This window comes from Leopardus geoffroyi, chromosome C1 (genome assembly GCF_018350155.1).
Source record: "Leopardus geoffroyi isolate Oge1 chromosome C1, O.geoffroyi_Oge1_pat1.0, whole genome shotgun sequence".
Taxonomy (NCBI): Eukaryota; Metazoa; Chordata; class Mammalia; order Carnivora; family Felidae; genus Leopardus; species Leopardus geoffroyi.
The window spans coordinates 63,024,917-63,046,718 of NC_059328.1; the positions used below are offsets into that span (position 1 = coordinate 63,024,917).

The window sequence follows — 21,802 nt, forward strand, 5'->3', positions numbered from 1 at the left end:
CAAATAAATACATATACAATATTAATAAAGAAAAATCTACAACTTGGCTACTGCCCAGTGTAATGCTGTATTCAATCTTTGGTCCAAGGAAACATCAGTTTTGCCTTGGTTACATCTGCCAATCCTTTTCCCTCTCTCCAGCTAGAAGCAAGACCAGGAAGAGTTGTTAAGGACCATATTCTGTGCATACTGTACACATACCTCCCTTTGTTCTGGATAATAACATCATAGATTGCATCCAGGGTAGCAAAACTTGGAGCTCTTCTGGTCTGCAAAGCCATTCTACCATCTGCCATCATCAAGTATTGCATACTTGTGAGGTGCAAAATATAATAGAGATGCTTACTTATCTAGTTCTCCCCTTTCTCTCAGTAGATTAGGCTTTCCTTCAAGGGGTTGAAATATTGTTGGTTTCTGCCACATTGGCTATATGGTATATATGAGTCACTATCATACTATACAAACATTATTTTTAATTGATATTTTAAGATCCTACCAACTGAGTCACCAGGTGCCCTAGGATGGAAGTTATTTTACACATCTTATATTACCCTCATTTTTAAACCGTACAAGGTACACACAGAATGGTTTTTTTCCCCTGGCATGTACTGTGTAAGCAGACCCAGGAGCAAGTTCTGTAAAATCATTCTGGCCAGGGATCTGTATTTTGCAATCCCACCCCCCCTCCCCTGATTCCTCTAGGGATTTGTCCTTTGAGAAGGCTTAGTCCTGGAATTAAAGACAACATTCCTAAACAGAATGGCAAAACAACAACAACAACCACCACCACCACCAAATGCATGTGCCAGCAACCTGACTCTGCCTGTAAATGGGGAAATGAGGTCTGAGGACTCAGAGACCTCTTTAGTGTAATCATCTGCTGAGGACAAAACAACAGGAATGTAAAGACAAACATGCAACAGAAATCCAAGAGCCAGTCAGTCAGTGAATATTCATAAAGCACCTATTATATGCTGAGAGATCCAAGGGCACAGAAGATATTTAAGGCATGGTCCCTATCTCAGAGGCCTTACAATTGGTGGGACAAGATCAATGCATTGATTTATTCAACAAAAGTCCTTAAGAATCTTTATTTACCAGGCCTTGTGTTGTAACACATGAACACTGAACATACCATATAAAACAATTAATAAAGAACCATATTATGTGGTATCAGCCTTAAGTGTTATAAGACTTCTAAGAAAGTAGGTTTCATCAAAGACTAGAAGAGTCACAAGGGTTTCATTCAAGAAAATGAGACTTTTGTGAAAGATTAGAATAAAACAAAAGGCAAAGAAAAACATTTTGTGTGAATGAAACTAGAATTCTGTTAAATTCAGTAGCTATTTATTGATCACATGTTACGTGTTCTGCATTGAAAGAGACACTGCAGGGGCACCTGGGTGGCTCAGTCGGTTAAGCGGCTGACTTCGGCTCAGGTCATGATCTCGCGGTTCGTGAGTTCGAGCCCCGCGTCAGGCTCTGTGCTGATAGCTCGGAGCCTGGAGCCTGTTTCCGATTCTGTGGTTCCCTCTCTCTGACCCTCCCCCATTCATGCTTTGTCTCTCTCTGTCTCAAAAATAAATAAACGTTAAAAAAAAATTAAAAAAAAAAAAAGAAAAGAAAGAGACACTGCAGGGGATATGAGATTTAGTGAAACGGTCTCTGTCTTCAGCAAGCTAACTGATGAGCAGGGAGAGAAATAAGAAAAGTACCAAAATTGTTATAATACAAGGCAGAACATTATATCATAAGAGGGGTACAAAGAAAGTGTTATGAGATCCAGGGAAGGAAATGTCACTTTCAGTTGAGATTAGAGCCACAATATTTTAAGTTAGACAGGTGAAGTTTAGACCTGTGGCGATGAATGAAGTCACCTAGGGTAGATATGATTAGCATGTTTGTGGGGATAGTGAAAAGATTAGCCTGATTGGAATAATAAATAATGGGATAGGAGGAGGAGGGAAAAACTGAATAGATACCATAGGATCAGACTATAGAAAGCCTAAAAATCTGGGATAGAAGATTTTGTCTTTGGGTTTTTTTTGTTTCTTTTTTTTAAGAGAGAGAGAGAGGGAGAGGGAGAGAGAGAATGTGTGCACAAGCAGGGAAACCAAAGAGGTGAAAAACCTATATGCTGAAAACTATAGAAAGCTTATGAAAGAAATTGAAGAAGACACAAAAACAAAGGGAAAATATTCCATGCTCCCAGATAGGAAGAACAAATAGTGTTCAAATGTCAATACTACCCAAAACACTACACATATTCAATGCAATACCTATCAAAATAACACTGGCATTCTTCACAGAGCTAGAACAAACAATCCTAAAATTTGTATGAAACCAGAAAAGACCCCGAATAGCCAAAGCAATCTTGAAAAAGAGAACCAAAGCAGGAGGCATCACAATCCTGGACTTCAAGCTGTATTACAAAGCTGTAATCATCAAGACAGTATGGTAATGGCACAAGAATGGACACTCAGATCAATGGAACAGAATGGAGAACCCACAAATGGACCCACAAACATATGACTAATCTTTGACAAAGCAGGAAAAAATATTCAATGGAATAAAGACAGTCTCTTCAGCAAGTGGTGCTGGGAAAACTGGACAGTGACAGGCAGACAAGTGAAGCTGAACCACTTTCTTACACCATACACAAAAATAAACTCAAAATGGATGAAAGACCTAAATGTAAGACAGGAAATCGTCAAAATCCTTGAGGAGAAAGCAGGCAAAAACCTCTTTGACATTGGCCACAGCAACTTCTTACTCAACAAGTCTCCAAAGACAAGGGAAACAAAAGCGAAAATGAACTATTGGGACCTCATCAAAATAAAAAGTTTCTGCACAGCAAAGGAAACAATCAGCAAAACTAAAAGGCAACTGACGGAATGGGAGAAGGTATTTGCAAACGACATATCAGATAAAGGGTCCGTATCCAAAATCCACAAAGACCTTATCAAACTCAACACCCAAAAACAAATAATCCAGTGAAGAAATGGGCAAAAGACATGAATAGACATTCTCCAAAGTAGACATCCAGATGGCCAACCGACATATGAAAAAATGCTCAACATCATTCATCATCAGGGACATACAAATCAAAACCACAATGAGATACCACCTTACACCTGTCAGAATGGCTAACATGAACAACTCAGGTAACAACAGATGTTGGTGAGGTTGTGGAGAAAGAGGATCTCTTTTGCACTGCTGGTGGGAATGCAAACTGGTGCATCTACTCTGGAAAACAGTATGGAGTTTCCTCAAAAAATTAAAAATAGAACTACCCTACAACTCAGCAATTGCACTAGTAAGTATTTATCCAAGGGATACAGATATGCTGTTTCGAAGGAGCACATGCACCCCAATGTTTATAGCAGCACTATCAACAATAGCCAAAGTATGGAAAGATCCCAAATGTCCATCAATAGATGAGTGGATAAAGAAGATGTGGTATATATATACAATGGAGTATTACTCAGCAATCAAAAAGAATGAAATCTTGTCATTTGCAACTACGTGGATGGAACTGGAGGGTATTATGCTAAGCAAAATTAGTCAGAGAAAGACAAATATATGACTTCACCCACAATAGGACTTTAAGATACAAAACAGATGAACATAAGGGAAGGGAAGCGAAAAGAATATAAAAACAGGGAGGGGGACAAAATATAAGAGACTCTTAAATATAAAGAACAAACAGAAGATTGCTGGAGGGGTTGTGGGAGGAGAGATGGGCTAAATGGGTAAGAGGCATTAAGGAATCTACTCCTGAAATCATTGTTGCACCATATGTTAAGTAACTTGGATGTAAATTAAAAAAAAAGTGTTTAAAGCAGGATCTGGCACATAGTAAACCCCCAGTGAATGTTCATTATTAGTCAATGTAATTACATGAAAAAAATAAATAAAGCTTGATGAATGACATGGGGTGTAAAAGAGAGAAGTCAAAGATGGCTTCAGATCAAGTGACCAATTCTTAATCACTTTTAGTCTTTTGCCCAGGCTTAAGGAGAGATTGATGCCACTGAAACAGTTTGAGAACATTAGTAGGTGGAAGAAACTGTAAAATTGTTATAAGAAAAAGAGCATGAGATTGATTTTGAAGTGATATCTGATTGTAAGTCTAGCATTCAACCAGAGTTAAACTGGAGTCTTGGGTCAAGTCTTAAGATAAATATGTGGAAGTCACAGAATTTATATCATGACAAGTGATGAACTCCACAAAGAAGAACTGCAGGACCTGGCAGTTATAATGTTACTATAGCAACAATAACAATAATATTTAACATGTTTTTAGCATTAAATGCTAAGTGTACAGCACCCATATGCATTATTTTGCTTACTTTGATACAAAAACCTTATTATGTAGATAGATTGGAAACCATTACTAGCCTCACTTTACATATGAAAATAAAACAAGGCATGGAGAGGCTAAGAAGATGCCCTACCTGGGATCCACACTCTGTGTAGTCTTATTGCAACAGAACAGATCCCACTGGCCTTCCCCTGCAATGCCAACGTTGGCTTCTACTCCAAGGGGAAGCATGTAAAATGTTTCCTGTTTGAGATAGTCCACATATACTTCAATGTCGAATTCTCTGACACATTGTCAATTTCTCTTTTCCTGACTGCTTGTCTAATTCTGCCCAACTGGTAACTGACCTCCTCTCTAATCCATAGGAGTGGGTAGATTTCTCCCATATGCCTGTTCCTTGGCAAGCAGGGACTGAATCTGGTTTGGACACTAGGCCCAAGCTGAGCCAGTCATTCCTGGTCACTGTATCCCAGAAATTTTGAATTAGAATGGACAGTAAGTTAGTCAGTGGGAGATTAGAACTGCAAAACATAAAGCCTGAAGACCAGGGAAGCAGAGAACACTAGCTTTCAGAAAGAAATTACTGAAGCAAATACGTTAAGTGAGACAGAGGTGGAAGTCCTGGTGGGCTGTATAGCTTCTTGGTCCAGTTCCTACCTAAGGCCCAGGGTTGTTTCATGAGATACGTTGTATACTTACACCAAATTCCCTTTTCTTGCTTTTTGCTAGTTCATGTCCCTTATAGCAACCAAAGAGTCCCACTTATAAACTCACTCTCTTGTCTTGATTTAGGTTTCAATAATTCATTTTAACAACACATTGTATTCTTGCTATGAACAGAGTAGAGATTCAAGAATGAATTCCTGACACTAAGTCTGCCTTCATAAGTCTCACAGTCGAATAAGACACATAAGCTCAAAACTATAATTTCAACACTGTGTAGTAGAGCCATGATAGAGACATGAAGAGGGTACCATGGGGCACAGAGTGGGGTCATGAGTGGATAGGTTTCTCCAATTCCTGACTGACTCAACTCGGGCTCCATGTTCTACCTGCCCTCTGACTCCTGTGCTCTTAGACTCGGATCTTCCACTCTGATGTGGAACACTAATGTTGGTATTCTTGCTGGTTCCAGGTTTTAGTTCACAAATCTGGCTTTACAGCTTAAAAACTGTTTGGGGATACAAGTTACCAGCCCCTCGCACCAAATACTACAATTCTCTTGGTATGGAGTGGGCATGAGAATCTGTATCTTTAATTGTCCCATCAGATAATCCTAATATATAATCAGATTTGGAGGCCACCAAGACTACTTGATTTTATTCTGAATCTCATTCTTAACCTCAGTCTCAGTTTGTACATAAGTCTTAATTCTAGCTGTTCATAACAGACCAAAGTTGATGGAGTAAGAAAGAGAAAAGCAGGTCATCATGATGTGTATGAGCTTTGGGAAACACCACAGTTAAGGGTAAAAGGTAAAATTAAACAGTTACCGAAAAAGAAACAGAAAGTGACATTCAAGAAAGCTAAAGAATTCCATGAATGAGAGATTATGAATTCTACTGGAAAATGATTACTAACTGAATGCTTATTTATACATGGGACTGCTGTAAGTACTTTGCACATATATCTGCCATTTTGCACAATTACACATAGAACACATGTGAGTTGTACTCCCTTGCACTATGCAAATCCCTGGTATATTTATTATGTTATTTAATGCCCCATAATTCTGTGATATATGTCATTGTCAAAATTCCATTTTATAAATGAGGAAGTTGAGGTACAGAGGGGAAGCTAATTTGCCCTATCACCCTTAGCATAATTAGAAGGCACATGGTCTGATCCCAAAGCCTATGTTGAGCCACCTGACAGAAAGTTGCTCATTGGTGATCTCAAAGAACTTCCACAGATGAGTGGAGAGAGGAAGCAGACGAAAAGGGCTTAGCAACTTATATTCATCTTTTTGTTTATTTATTTAAATTCAAGTTAGGGGTGTCTGGGTGGCTCAGTTAGTTAAGCGTCCAGCTTTGGCCCAGGTTATGATCTCGCAGTTTACAGGTTCGAGCCCTGTGTTGGGCTCTGTGTTAACAGCATAGAGCCTAGAGCCTACTTCAGATTCTGTGTCTCCCTTTCTCTCTGCCCCTCCCCCACTTATGCACTTTCTCTTTCAAAACTAAAAAAAATAAAATTTAAAAAAAGCATTTAGGGGCGCCTGGGTGGCGCAGTCGGTTAAGCGTCCGACTTCAGCCAGGTCACGATCTCGCGGTCCGTGAGTTCGAGCCCCGCCTCAGGCTCTGGGCTGATGGCTCAGAGCCTGGAGCCTGTTACCGATTCTGTGTCTCCCTCTCTCTCTGCCCCTCCCCCCGTTCATGCTCTGTCTCTCTCTGTCCCAAAAATAAATAAACGTTGAAAAAAAAAATTAAAAAAAAAAAAAAGCATTTAAATTCAAGTTAGTTAACATACAGTGTAGTCTTGGTTTTAGGAGTAGAACCCAGTGATTCATCTCTTACATATGACACCCAGTGCTCATCCTGAAAAGTGCCCTCCTTAATGCCATTTGCAACAATGTGGATGGAACTAGAGTATATTATGCTAAATGAAATAAGTCAGAGAAATCAACTTGTATTGATCTTGTAATTATTCACTTTTTACATTAAAGATAGTCAAAACTGGTTTAAAAGTACCTGGGCTGGAGGGGCACCTGGCTGGCTACCAGTTGGTAGAGCATGCAACTCAATCTCAGAGGCTGTGAGTTTGAGCCCCACATTTGATGAAAAGATTACTTTTTAAAAAAGGTACCTAGGCTGGCTTCCAATTTTGGTGTGATTTGCACTTTACAAAGTTAAAAAGTGGATCACAGTGTAAATGAAATGCCATTGTCAAATCTGTCTGAAAAGCTGACACTTTCTGATTGTAAATCCTGGCTGCCTTTTATTTCAGTTGAAAATACACTAAACTAAAGCCACAGTCAAACGATAAGATTTAGCTGATTCCATATAGTAATGACAGCTGGAAAGTGATGACTTCAGCCTGCCCCATGTGTTGGCAGAACTTGTATTGTCATGCAAATTTTTTATTTCCTGAAATCTATACAGGCCCTTGCTCTTTCAGAGGCCCTCACAGTCTCTAATTGCATCTCTGGAATAAATAGACTGAGAGGCCAGCTAAGTGAAAAGAGCCACAATGCTTAACTATCCTATGGCTTAGCTAGTTGAATACAATCATATTTCTAACTTACAGAAAAAAATAATTATAATTAGGCAATCATTTTAATACCTCCTTAAGTTCATGTGATTCTTTGATCACCAAAATTATTTGACAACAGAATCACTAAAAACATTTATAAGTTACTTATTATAGATAAAGTTGCTATTTTACTTATACAATACAATTTTTCTTCTTAGAAATAATTCAGGAAGAATAAGAATAGTTCGGGTAATTAATTCAACTCATGGGTGTGGATTCACATAATTTTGTTGAATGCAAATCGTAAGATAAAGCAGCAAGTTATGCTTGGAAAGACTGTTTTCTTTAAAAGCAATCTGTTTCTCAAAGAAAAATAACAATATACCATTGATCAGTTACAAAAAGCAAAATTTGGGGAGAGGAGTTAAGTTGGCAGAGCAGCATGGAGACTCTGAGCTTGTTTCATCCCTGAAATGCAGCTAGATCAGCACCAAACCATTTGGAACACTTAGGAAATTGATCTGAGGATTAACTCAACAATCTGCATAACTTGAGCCACAGAACTCAGCAGGCACATGGTGTGGAGAGGTGAACTGGGGGAAAGAAAAGCCACAGAGGGTAGGGAGCTGTTCTTGCAGAGAGAGAAAGAGAAAGAGGGATAGTGCAGCACATTGGTATCATTCAAGAAAACATTCTCCCAAAAGTAGCTGGAGAGAAAGAGAAAGAGTGAAAACACTCACAGGGGACTGAACAAGAAATCTGTTCCCCAAAACCATTGATGGGAAGAAAGGAGAGAGTTTCAATACCACCAGGATTCTATAAACAGTGGAATACAGAGTCTGAAGTTCCAGAGCTCAGTGCCTGGCAGTGCTCTGGTGAGGAAGTAGGATAAATCCCCAGCAGCAGGCAGCAGGGTCTAAAGGGTCTGTGTGCCACATGGGGAGAGGTGGTTCCCCCGCTTGGAGTGCATTTGATAGAGGCCATATGGCTTCCTCACAACAAAGGTCCCAGTGGACCTCAGGGAGCAGCTGGTATTAGGTATTTGCTGGTATTAGGATAAAGGAACCAGAATGGGGTGAAACCTGGTTCTGACTATGTACTGTGATTTGTCATAATCTCTGAACCTCTGCCACTGAGCGATATTTTCTGGGGCAAGCTGGCACCCAGTCATTGCTCAGTGAGACCCCTCCCCCAGAAAGTCAATGGAGGTCCAAGATGCAGGGATCTCTGAAGTGTGGAGTTGTGTTTTATCTGAGATAAAACTCTGAAGGAAGGTGACACTTGGCAGGTGGACAGCTTGGACATGAACAGTGTACAGGCAGGAAGTGGACAGAGGCCGAGACAAAGGAGGGATGCTTGATCATGGGTTGGTCAGAGAGTGAAGTTCCTGTGCCAGAGACTAGGGAGCTGGGTGAAGCCATTTCCACCTCTCCCAGGCAGGAACATACTTGCAGGAGCATGGGGGCCACACTGATCCACTCCAGTAAGTTAAGCAGCACCACCTATTGCAGAATGGAACTATTACACCTAGCCCCACCTAACTGTGCCCTCCAAGCATGTCCCCTGGAAGACCAACACAAGTCACACCACCTACTTAGTATAAAGACTATAGAGGGCTTCATAGTTTCAGTTCTAGGGGAAATTGGACAAAACCTCATTAGGGTTTCATTTTGTTTGTTGGCTCATTTATTTGTTCATTTTCTTTGCTTTTGTTTTTATTTAAATTGTTTTCTTTTTTTCTTTTTTTTCATTCTTTCTTCTTCTTTCTTGGATACAGAAAAAGAAAATTTTATTTTTTTACTTTATTTTTTATTTTTAAAAATTTGTTATGCTATTTCATTTCCTTTATTTCATTTTATTCTATTTTATTATGTAATTTTTTAATTTTTAAAAATTTTTCTTACTTTTTTTCTCTTCTTTCCCTATTTTCTCTATTTCATATTTTGTAAAAATTTTTCAGTGTTTATTCTTGAGAGAGAGACAGAGAGACAGAGACAGAGAGAGACAGAGTACGAGCAGGGGAGAGGCAGAGAGTGGGAGACACAGAATTCAAAGCAGGCTCCAGGCTCTGAGCTGTCAGCATAGAGCCTGAATTGGGGCTCAAACCCACAAACCATGAGATCATGACCTGATCTGAAATTGGATGTTTAATGGACTGAGCCACCGAGGCACTAATTTTTTTTTTGTAATTTTTTTTAATGTTTATTTATTCTTGAGAGAGAGAGAGAGAGAGAGAGAGAGACAAAGAGAGACATAGCAAAACCAGGCGAGGGGTAGAGAGATTCTCTATTTTATGAAGCTCCGTTCAACAAGCAGACCAAAATACACTACAATCTAGCTTCCTTTATTTGATTCTTTGTTTTGTTTCTAATTTTATGATTTCCATTTTTCATTTTATTAATTATTTTCTTCCTCCAAAAAGACAAATCAAAGAAATTCACCTCAACAGAAAGAACACAAAGAAATGACAGCAAGGTGCTTAATCAACATAGATATAAGCAAGATGTCTGAACTAGAATTTAGGACCACAATAATAAGAATACTAGCTAGGGTTGAAAAAGAGCATAGAATCCCTTACTGTGGAGATAAAAGAGATAAAATCTAGTCAGGACAAAATTAAAAATGCTATAACTGAGATGCAATCCCAAATGGAAGCCACAACAGCAAGGATGGACAAAGCACAGCAGCGACTAAGTGATATAGAAGACAAAATATGGAGAATAATGAAGCAGAAAAAATGAGGTACACAAAGGCAAAAGATCATGATACAAGACTTAGAGAACTCTGACTTATTAAAAAGAAATAACATCAAAATCATAGGAATCCCAAAAGATGAAGAGAGAGAAAGAAGGGCAGAATGTTTATGTAAGCAAATTAGAGCAGAAAACTTTCCTAATCTGGGGAAGGACACAGACATCAAAATCCAAGAAGCACAGAGAACTTCCATTAGATTCAACAAGAACTGACCATCAGCATGGCATATCATAGTCAAATTCACAAAATACACAGACAAGGAAAAAATATGAAAGCAGCAAGAGAAAAAAAATCCTTAACCTAAAAGGGAAGACAGATCAGGTTCACAGCAGACCTATCCACAGAAACTTGGCAGGCCAGAAAGGAGTGGCAGGATATATTCAATGTGCTGAATTAGAAAAATATGCAGCCAAAAATTCTTTACCCACCAAGGTTGTCATTCAAAATAAAAGGAGAGATAAAGAGTTTCCCAAACAAAAACTAAAGGAGTTCATGACCACTAAACTTGCAAGAAATTTTAAGGGGGACTTTTTGAGTGGAGAAAAGACAAAACAAAAGAAAAAAGTCCAAAAGCGACAAAGACTATAAAGGACCAGAAAACATCACCAAAAACACCAACTCTACAAGCAACACAATGGCAGTAAATTCATATCTTTCAGTACTCATTCTAAATATCAATGGACTAAATGCTCCAATCAAAAGGCATAGCGTATCAGAATGGATAAGAAAACAAGACCCATCTATATGCAGCTTACAAGAGACCCATTTTAGACCTAAAGACACCTGTGGACTGAGAGTAAGGTCATGGAGAACCATCCATCATGCTCACAGTCACCAAAAGAAAGCTGGAGTAGCCATACTCATATCAGACAAACTAGATTTTAAAATAAAGACAGTAACAAGAGATGAAGAAGGGCATTGCATCTTAAGGGGTCCATTCAACAAGAGATCTACCAACTGTAAATCTTTATGCCCCCAATGTGTAAGAACCCAAATATGTAAATCAATTATTCACAAACATAAAGAAACTCATTGTTAATATTACCATAATAGTAGGGGACTTCAACACCCCACTTACAACAATGGACAGCTCATGTAAGCAGAAAATCAACAAGGAAACAATGGCTTTGAATGACACACTGGACCAGATGGATTTAACAGATATATTCAGAACATTGCATCCTAAAGCAGCAGAATACCCATTCTTCTCAAGTGTACATGGAACATTCTCCAGAAGAGATCACATACTGGGTCACAAATCAGCCTCAATAAGCACAAAAAGACTGAGATCATACCTTGCATATTTTCAGACCACAACACTATGAAATTCAAAAACAACTACAAGAAAAAAATTGGAAAGACAATGAATACTTGGAGATTAAAGGACATCCTACTAAAGAATTAGTGGATTAACCAAGAAAATAAGAAGAAATTCAAAAGTACATGGAAGCCAATGAAAATGAAAACACAAGATCCCAAAACCTCTGGGATGCACCAAAAGCTATCACAAAGGGAAGTATATAGAAATCCAGTCCTTCCGAAAGAAGGAAGAAATGTCTCAAGTACACAACCTAACCTTACACCTAAAAGAACTGGAAAAAGAACAGCAAATAAAGCCCCCAAACAGCAGAAGACAGGAAATAATAAAGATTAGAGCAGAAATAAATGATATCAAAATCAAAAAAACAGTAGCACAGATCAATGAAACCAGGAGCAGTTTCTTTGAAAGAATTAACACAATTGATAAACCCTTAGCCAGACTGATCAAAAAGAAAAAGGAAAGGACCCAAATTTTAAAATCACAAATGAAAAAGGAAAAATCAAAACCAACACCGCAGAAATACAAACAATAATAAGAGAATATTATGAGCAATTATATACCAACAAACTTGGCAATTTGGAAGAAATGGACAAAATCTAGAAATATATAAATTATCAAAACTGAAACAGGAAGAAATAGAAAATTTGAACAGACCAAAACCAGTAAAGATATTGAATCTGTAATCAAAAATCTCCCAACAAACAAGGGTCCAGGGCTGGATGGCTTTCCAGGGGAAATCTACCAAATATTTAAAGAAATGATAACACCTATTCTCTTGAAGCTGTTCCAAAAATAGAAATGGAAGGAAAACATCCAAATTCATTCTACAAGGCCAGCATTACCTGATTCCAAAACCAAAGAACCCACAAGAAAGGAGAACTACAGACCATTTCCCTGGTAACCATGGATGCAAAAATCCTCAAAAAGACACTAGAAAACTGGATCCAACAATACATTAAATACATTATTCACCATGATCAACTGGGACCTATTCCTGCGAATCAGGGCTGGTTCAATATCCACAAATTATCAATGTGATACATCACATTAATAAAAGAAAAGATAAGAACCACATAATTTTCTCAATAGATGCAGGAAAAGCATTTGACAAAATACAATATCCTTTCTTCATAAAAAAACCCTCAAGAAAGTAGGGATAGAAGGATCATATCTCAAGATCATGAAGTCCATATATTAAATTCCCACCACTAATATCATCCTCTATGGGGAAAAACTGAGATCTTTCTCCCTAAGATCAAGAAAACAAGGATATCCACTCTCACCACTGTTATTCAACATAATGTTGGAAGTCCTAGGCTCAGCAATCAGATAACACAAAGAAATAAAAGACATCCAAATCAGCAAGGAGGAGGCCAAACTTTACTCTTTGCAGATGACATGATATTCTACGTGTAAAATCCAAAAGACTCCACCAAAAAACTGCTAGAACTGACACATGAATTCAACAGTCACAGGATATAAAATCAATGTACAGAAATGGTTTGCACTTCTACACACCAATAATGAAGCAGAGAAATCAAGAAATCAATCCTGTTTACAATTGCATAAAAAAATCATAAAATACCTTGGGATAAACCTAACCAAAGAGGTGAAAAATCTATACACTGCAAACTATACAAAGCTTATGAAAGAAATTGAAGCAGACACACAAAAAATGGAAAACATTCCATGCTCATGGATTGGAAGAACAAATATTGTTAAAATGTTGATACTACCCAAAGCAATCTACATTTTCAAAACAATCCCTATCAAAATGACACCAGCATTGTTCACAGAGCTAGAACAAACAATCCTAAAATTTATATGGAACCAGAAAAGACCCCAAATAGCCAAAGCAATCCCCGAAAAAGAAAACCAAAGCTGAAGGCATCACAATTCCAGACTTGAAACAGTATGACAAAGCTATAATCATCAAGACAGTATGGTACTAGCACAAAAACAGACACATAGATCAACAGAATAGACAAGCCGGAAATGGACCCACAAATGAATGGCCAACTAATCTTTGGAAAAAAAAAAAGAAACAAAAAGAGTATCCAATGGAAAAAAGATAGTCTCTTCAGCAAATGGTGCTGGGGAAACTGAACAGCGATGTGCAGAAGAATGAAACTGGATCAGTTTCTTACACCATACACAAAAATAAATTCAAAATGGATGAAAGACCTAAATGTGAGAGAGGAAGCCATCAAAATCCTAGAGGAGAAAACAGGCAACAACCTCTTTGACTTCAACTGCAGCAACATCTTACTTGACATTTCTCCAGGGGCAAGGGAAACAAAAGCCAAAATGGACTATTGGGACCTCATCAAGATAAAAAGCTTCTGCACAGTGAAGGAAACAACAAAACTAAAAGGCAACCAACAGAATGGGAAAAGATATTTGCAAACGACATATAATAGAAGGAGTTAGTATCCAAAATCTATAAAGAACATTGCAAACTCAACACCCAAAAAACAAATAATCCAGTGAAGAAATGGGCAAGAGACATGAATAGATACTTCTCTAAAGAAGACATACAGATGGCTAACAGACACATGAGAAGATGCTCAACATCACTCACCATCAGGGAAATACAAACCAAAATCACAATGAGATACCACCTCACACTTGTCGGAATGGCTAACATTAGCAACTTAGGCAACAACAGATGTTGGCGAGGATGCAGAGAAAAAGGAACCCTTTTGCATTGTTGGTGGGAGCACAAACTGGTGCAGCCACTCTGGAAAAGAGTATGGAGGTTTCCCAAAAATTAAAACTAGAACTACCCTATAACCCAGCAATTGCCCTATTAGGTATTTATCCAAAGGATACAGGAGTGCTGATTCCAAGGGGCACATGCACCCCAATGGTTATAGCAGCACTATCAACAATAGCTGAAGTATGGAAAGAGCCCAAATGTCCATCAACTGATAAATGATAAAGAAGATGTGGTATATATACAACAGAATAATACTTGGCAATCAAAAAGAATGAAATATTGCCATTTGCAACAACATGGATGGAACTGGAGGGTTTTATGCTAAGCGAAATAAGTCAGTCAGAGAAAGACAAATATATGATTTCACTCATATGTGGAATTTAAGATACAAAACAGACGAACATAAGGGAATGGAAGCAATTACTATATAAAAACAGAGAGAGAGAGACAAACCATAAGAGGCTCTTAAATACAGAGAACAACCTGAGGGTTGCTGGTGGGGTGTTGGGTGGGGGGATGGGATAAATGGGCAAGGGGCATTAAGGAGGACACTTGTTGGAATGAGCACTGGGTATTATATGTAAGTGATGAATCACTAAATTCTATTCCTGAAATCATTACTACACTATATGTTAACTAACTTGAATTTAAATTTTAAAAAATAATAAAATAATTAATTACTTTTTAAAAATAACTCATGGGGATCTAAGCATGGTGACTATAGTTAATAATACTGTATTGTATATTTGAAAGTTGTTAACAAATTAAATCTTAAAAATTCTCATTATAAGAAAACAAATTCTGTAACTATGTATGATGCTGGATATTAACCCGACTTATTATGTGATCATTTTGCAATATATACAAATATCCAGTCATTATGTTATACACTTGAAACTAATATAATGTGTTTGTCAGTTATACTTTAATCATAATAATAAAAAATAATTTTAAAAAAAGCAAAAATCATAAACCTTTAATATTATTTTTTCAAGTATATTCTTCAGAGACTGTAATGTGGTTTAGAGAGCAAAAAGAGAACTGTAAGTTGGGGCAAAGCGGGAATTAGAGCTATTATTAGCGACCAAGTCAGATAGCTTTCCAAAACCAAGGAAAAATTATGTAGTAGAAAATTAAGTCTTGCATTAATATTCTACAACAGCTAGTGGAAAATTGTGAATAATTAAATACTTGTTTTACACTTTGTTTTTCAAACATGTTTATGATTCTGTGTATAAATGAGGTCCTGCCACTTCGTCTGTGAAAAGATTCCCTCTCCTCCAAGTATCAACAAAAGATAAGGGACCGTGTCTTTGCCATTTCTTACAGGGAGAATATTCCTATTTCTTAGCCCAATACACATGGCCTCCCACAAACTGACCCATCTCACCAGCCTCATCTTCTACCATCCCTCACTTCAAACTTGATCTTCTAGCCATTCTGTACTGCCATGATTCCAGCCTAAATCAGGTGTTTTGCATAGTGCCCTTTGAACAATATGCCTTTCCCCTCTTTGTTCTTGGATAATGGCTAAAGAAATCATATAGTTTCCTTACAAATTACCCACACATCCTCTAGGAGAAGAACAAGAACCAAGACATTCTACTGGCTACTGTGCCAGTGGGTGGAGCCCACTTTGACTAGAGATCAGTGCTGAGAACTTTCATATAACCCCATATAACTTTCATATATCCCCAAAGTAGCTCATTGCATTCATCTCTGAGACATATATACTTATTATTTGCATTGTTGCACTTGGTACACTATACCACAAGGCATTTGCTGTGGTAGAGAGATGCCTGTGTCCTAATTCCCCAAATTTGTGAATATTTTACTTTACAGGGCAAAAGGCACTTTGTGGGTGTGATTAAGTTGAGAACTGTAAAATGGGGAGATTATCCTGGATTATGTAGGTGAGCCCAATATAATTACAAGGGTCCATAAATGGGGAAGAAAGAGACAGAAGTGTCAAAGAAGGAGATGTGACTATGAAAACAAGGTCAGAGTGATGTGATATGAGAAAAACTCAATTGGCCATTGCTGGCTTTGAAGATGAAAGGGAGTTGTGTGCCAAGGAATGTGGCAGTCTCTAGAAGCTGGAACAACAGTAAGAAAATGGATTCTTCCCTAGAAGATTCATTTCTCTAGAAAGAAATGTATTTGGGCCTATGCCTTCATTTTAGCCCATTAAGACTTATTTTGGACTTCTGACCTCCAGAATTGTGAGATAAAAAATTTGTGTGATTATAAGCCACCACATTTGTGGTAATCATTATAGCAACAAGAGGAAGCTAATATACATGACTATTTCTCCTACTGGATTCATAGCTCCTTTAGGGCAGACACCAGAGTTTGGTTATTGTTCTATTGCTATTACCTACTTTGGTGCCTCATATATACATACATAACAGGCACTCAATAAATGTTTTTGAGGTAAATTTTTTTAATGTCAATGTAATTTTGAATTCATATCTTTTATTTAGGTAATGAAAACACAAACAGGAGATCAACCTTGACAATTACTAGCTAATCACTGCAGATAGATTTCACTTGGAATAAAGGCAAGTTAATAGACTCCTAGAATTGCATTGATGTGAAAAATTACTCTCTCTATTAATTCAGCATTCAATTTGTAATGTCAGTACCAGTAGGAGGGATGCCTGGGTGTTCAGTTGGTTAAGTGTCTGACTCTTGATTTCAGCTCAGATCGTGATCTCACAGTTCATGGGATTGAGCCCCTTATAAGGCTCTGAGCTGATAGCACAGAGCCTGCTTGGGGTTCTCTCCCTTTCCTTGTGCCCCCCACCACTAGCATGCTCGCTCTCTCTCTCTCTCTCTCTCTCTCTCTCCCTCAATAAATAAACTAAACAACAACAACAACAAAAAGACCAGTAGGAGCTTACAAAGGAAGTAATGAAGACATTATCCCATGCTAGTGAATAAAAATTGGGTGTCAAATTATGTGGTATCAAATGTTATCTCTGCCACCTATGACTGTATGATCTTGGGAGAATTACAATTTTTCTCTCTGAACGTCCGTTATGCCATCTATAAAATGATAAATAGCAAAAAAAAATTTTCTTTCATGATGAAAAAAGAATCAATTTCTGCCTTTGGGGTGACCATGGGAAGGAGTAAAATACATGTATATTACCCTCATAACCAAAGTATATCAGTGTAGAATCTATGCAACCCAACTTAAGTTGAATTTTCACATTGACCTTAGGGACACCAATAATTCTAGAAAGGTTTCCATGACTAAGCTGGATGTGACATTTATGGAATAACTTAATAGATTTTTGGAAGAGAGGAATTTTAGGATACTTATGGGAAAGCCACACAAAAGCACATGCTCTGCCAGAGCAAAGAGCTATGCCTCGGTGAGGAGACAAGAAAGCAGTTAGAAGAACGACACACCAGGAGTTGGGGCGAGATTTACAAAGCCCCTCAAGTCTTCCGAGAAAGTAATACAATTGACATGCTTTTGTGCATCTGAATGATGCAGAAGAAATAGGAAAGTTAAGGCAGAGGGACCAACAAGAAGATTGCTGTTGTATTTCAGACATAAGATGGTAAGAGCCTGACTGACGCTGCAGCAGTGAGAGGATGAGGCAATCCCAAAAGCATTACAAAGGAACACATTTGGTGGGGGTGAAATAAAGGGCACGGTGACATGTTTCATCACCTAATGAAGGCAATGCCTCATGCAGAAAATGATGTGCATTCCAGAAGTTCATCTAGGGCAGAAACACGACCCCACATTGGACATGGCAAGATTAATGGAAATGCAAATGAGACTCCTTCAGCACCGATTCAAATCAAACAATACTGTGGTACCATGACCTTAAGATGGTTGTTTTTCTCCCAGTCTGAGTAATTTCCTAAACATATGGAATGATAAATCACCCTATGTTACATCAAGAATGTCAAATCTCCTGCTTTAAGAAAGGTTTTTCTAATCACAGTGTTGGTTTCTAAGTAGTTTGCATCACCATTTGAAATAATTTGCCCTATACGAACATGCGTCATTTACATTCAGTTGAACAACCTCCACTTCCACTGAACAGGCAAAAGAAAACATATATAAAATACTCAGGCTGCTTCTTCATAGACTGATTTTATAGGCAGTGCTGAAAGATGCACATTTAGGGGCATTGGAAATGCACTTCTGAAAAAATGATTTTTCTTGACTACTGTCACAAAGCAGTGAATTTGTGCTATAGAACAGCCATGAATTATTGGATAATCACATATCTTCTCAGAATGAATAAAATTCTGAATCAATATTGATTTAAAAAGAGAGTCTAGAAGCAAACAAGAACATGAATTGAGTTGGAATGTTATCAGCTTGGGGTTGCTAATATTTCTTTCTAACCATATTTGTATTTTATTGCTCAACATCAGGCGCTCAAAAAAAAAAAAAAATGGAGCCATGACATACTTTAATTGCACTGGAACAATTCCTTATTTTCTTTCAGTACCATAGGTTGTGCATTTCATTATAATGCAAGACCCTATTCCCTTACCTCCTAGAAAATATAACAATTTCACTACCAGAGATAGAAAATGAAGAGTATATTTACTTGCCCTAAATAAAAAAATAAGTGACTTCATCTTGCCTTTCTGTCTGCAGAATTCAGCCAATAGAACAGTAAAGGAATAAAGTTTAGGAGAAATGATAGTTTTCATCATTATATAGTTATAAAAATCAAAAAAAGGAGAAAATTCTTTAAAATTATAATTGAGTAAAAAACTTTTTGTTGAACTTAGGAATAAACACTACTAAAGAAAAATAGCAAGGATTTGTCAATTTATCACAAATGCATAAAACAGTTTGGTAGCTAGTGATAACATCTCTCCTACCTCCTCATATTGTCCACAAGTTATTGATGAGAACAAAATTAAACTGCACATTAACTCTGACTTCTGCCACAACTCAAGAAGATGGAAGATAATAATCACTGGAAAAACATCCCTATTCCCGGGCCTGAATGTGGGGGAGAAAACACAATTTAGTGCATACTTTCTATTCAAATAAAAACTACAGGTGAAATATACATTAGAATATATATTAGATGAATGCCTCTACTTATAGGATAATTGAGGAAAAATTGTGGTAAACTATGGTCTTTCATCAATGGGTCAGACTAGCTATTTAGAATGACAAAAGGGGGAATAGCAGACAACAGGAATTACACAGAACCCACTGCATGACCCACCCAAAAGTGTATCTCCATTCAGAGAAAAGAGAAAGAGAGAGATTCTTCTTGCTCAGGGCTGGGATGGGGGCGTGGGGGAGTGGGTATGTGTTACAAAACAAGATAATCACTTGGAATGGATGCCTGGGGACTTATCTCACTTTCTCCTATAGTCCTGTCTCCTTGGATCAAGTCAAAGATAAAATAGCCTGGATTTTATACTTGTAAATTCTATAGAGCATCTGTGAGGCAGAAATGCTCATGAATATTTTTCCTCACAAAATGGATTTTTCACAAAGAGATGGAACATATTGGAGCTCATTGTCAAAAGAAAACTTTGATCTTACTTCTTTTACATTCTAGATAGATTTGGAGGTGAGAATGAAAGACTAGGGAAGGGGAATCTAACACTGAAGATGAGTTTGTCTCATAATCTGGCATGATGGTAGTAATATAAAACTGTGAAAATAAACCCATAAGTAAAAGTCTACCTGTTAGCTCTAATTCCAAAAGTATGAGAGGTTCAACTCCCTCCCACCCCCACAAAAACTACAAATTCTGGATATAAAACTTAAAGAATATCTTCGTAATAGCACTGGAAAGCTGACAAAACAGTGAAGTAATACCAGTCCAAAATCTAAGTGAAAGTGGGAACCCAGAGATAAAGGTACTACTAAAGCTACTATAGCCTCAAAGATATTTACCAACTTAAAAAAATTCAAGGAGCAAGGGAAACAGAAGACACAGACCAGAGGCTACTCAAGATAAGGAGTCAAATAGGAAAACATCACTTCACTAAGTTGGAACTCCAAAGGGCTACATACAGCCTCAGAGTGAAACCTACCTCACCCTTAACAAAATCACCTTGACACTGAAGAGAAAGATGGGAGAACACCTTCATTTGAATTTGCAGTGTATGTGAAGTATTCTCAGAAGGATGGGGGGCAATCTAGGTATTCCTAGGCAGTTGACAAACAACACACCTCCATTGGAATGCATATTATTCTAAGAATGCTCACAAATCATTTTCCAAAGAAAATATGCAGCAAACAATAATAAAAATAATAAATTACATAAGGAAACAAGATACCACGAAAGAACTAGATAATACATAGAAAACAGAAATAGACCCATAAAGTCTTAAGATATTTACATGCTTAGTCCCAGATTATAAAACAACTATGCTTACTGTTTTGTTTTGATTTGCTTTGATTTTTTTCGGAGATACAAGACAAACTTAAAATAAATGGGAAGAACTATTTTGAAAAACTACCTAGCAAATTCAAAAATAAAGCAAATCGATGGGGCGCCTGGGTGGCGCAGTCGGTTAAGCGTCCGACTTCAGCCAGGTCACGATCTCGCGGTCCGTGAGTTCGAGCCCCGCGTCGGGCTCTGGGCTGATGGCTCAGAGCCTGGAGCCTGTTTCTGATTCTGTGTCTCCCTCTCTCTCTGTCCCCTCCCGTTCATGCTCTGTCTCTCTCTGTCCCAAAAAGAATAAATAAACGTTGAAAAAAAAAATTTTTAAATAAAATAAAATAAAATAAAATAAAATAAAATAAAATAAAGCAAATCGAGTCTGGAAGTGAAACACACAGTAGGGGCGCCTGGGTGGCTCAGTCAGTTAATTGGCCGACTTCAGCTCAGGTCATGATCTCACAGCCCGTGAGTTCGAGCCCCTCATTGGGCTCTGTGCTGACAGCTCAGAGCCTGGAGCCTGTTTCGATTCTGTGTCTCCCTCTCTCTGACCCTCCCCCGTTCATGCTCTGTCTCTCTCTGTCTCAAAAATAAAAAACAGGGGCGCCTGGGTGGCTCAGTCGGTTAAGCGTCGGACTTCAGCTCAGGTCACGATCTCACGGTCAGTGAGTTCGAGCCCCGCGTCGGGCTCTGGGCTGATGGCTCAGAGCCTGGAGCCTGCTTTCGGTTCTGTGTCTCCCTCTCTCTCTGCCCCTCTCCCGTTCATGCACTGTCTCTCTCTGTTTCAAAAATAAATAAACGTTAAAAAAAATTTTTTTAAATAAATAAATAAACGTTAAAAAAAATAAAAATAAAAATAAAAAAGAAAAACACAATAGATAAAATGTAAAACTCCATGGAGAAGCTTGATATCAGATTAGACAAAGCCAAGGAGACAATTGGCAAACAAGAAAGTAACTCAAAATAAATTATTTAGAATGCAGATGAGAGAAACTAAAAATGGAAAATATCAAAGATTAGTTGATACACTGAGCATAGAGTGAAAAGTTTTAATATATGTCAAATCAGATTTCTGGAAAGAGAATAAAGATGTTGGAGAGAGG

The 21,802-nt window shown here is 37.8% G+C and overlaps 1 protein-coding gene across 7 annotated transcripts in view; it reads right to left on the reverse strand.

Annotated features, from left to right (window-relative positions):
• The window catches only part of SLC44A5 (solute carrier family 44 member 5), a 374,891-nt gene that overhangs the window by 150,874 nt on the left and 202,215 nt on the right, over positions 1-21,802 (reverse strand). The gene's annotated exons all lie outside the window — the stretch shown is intronic.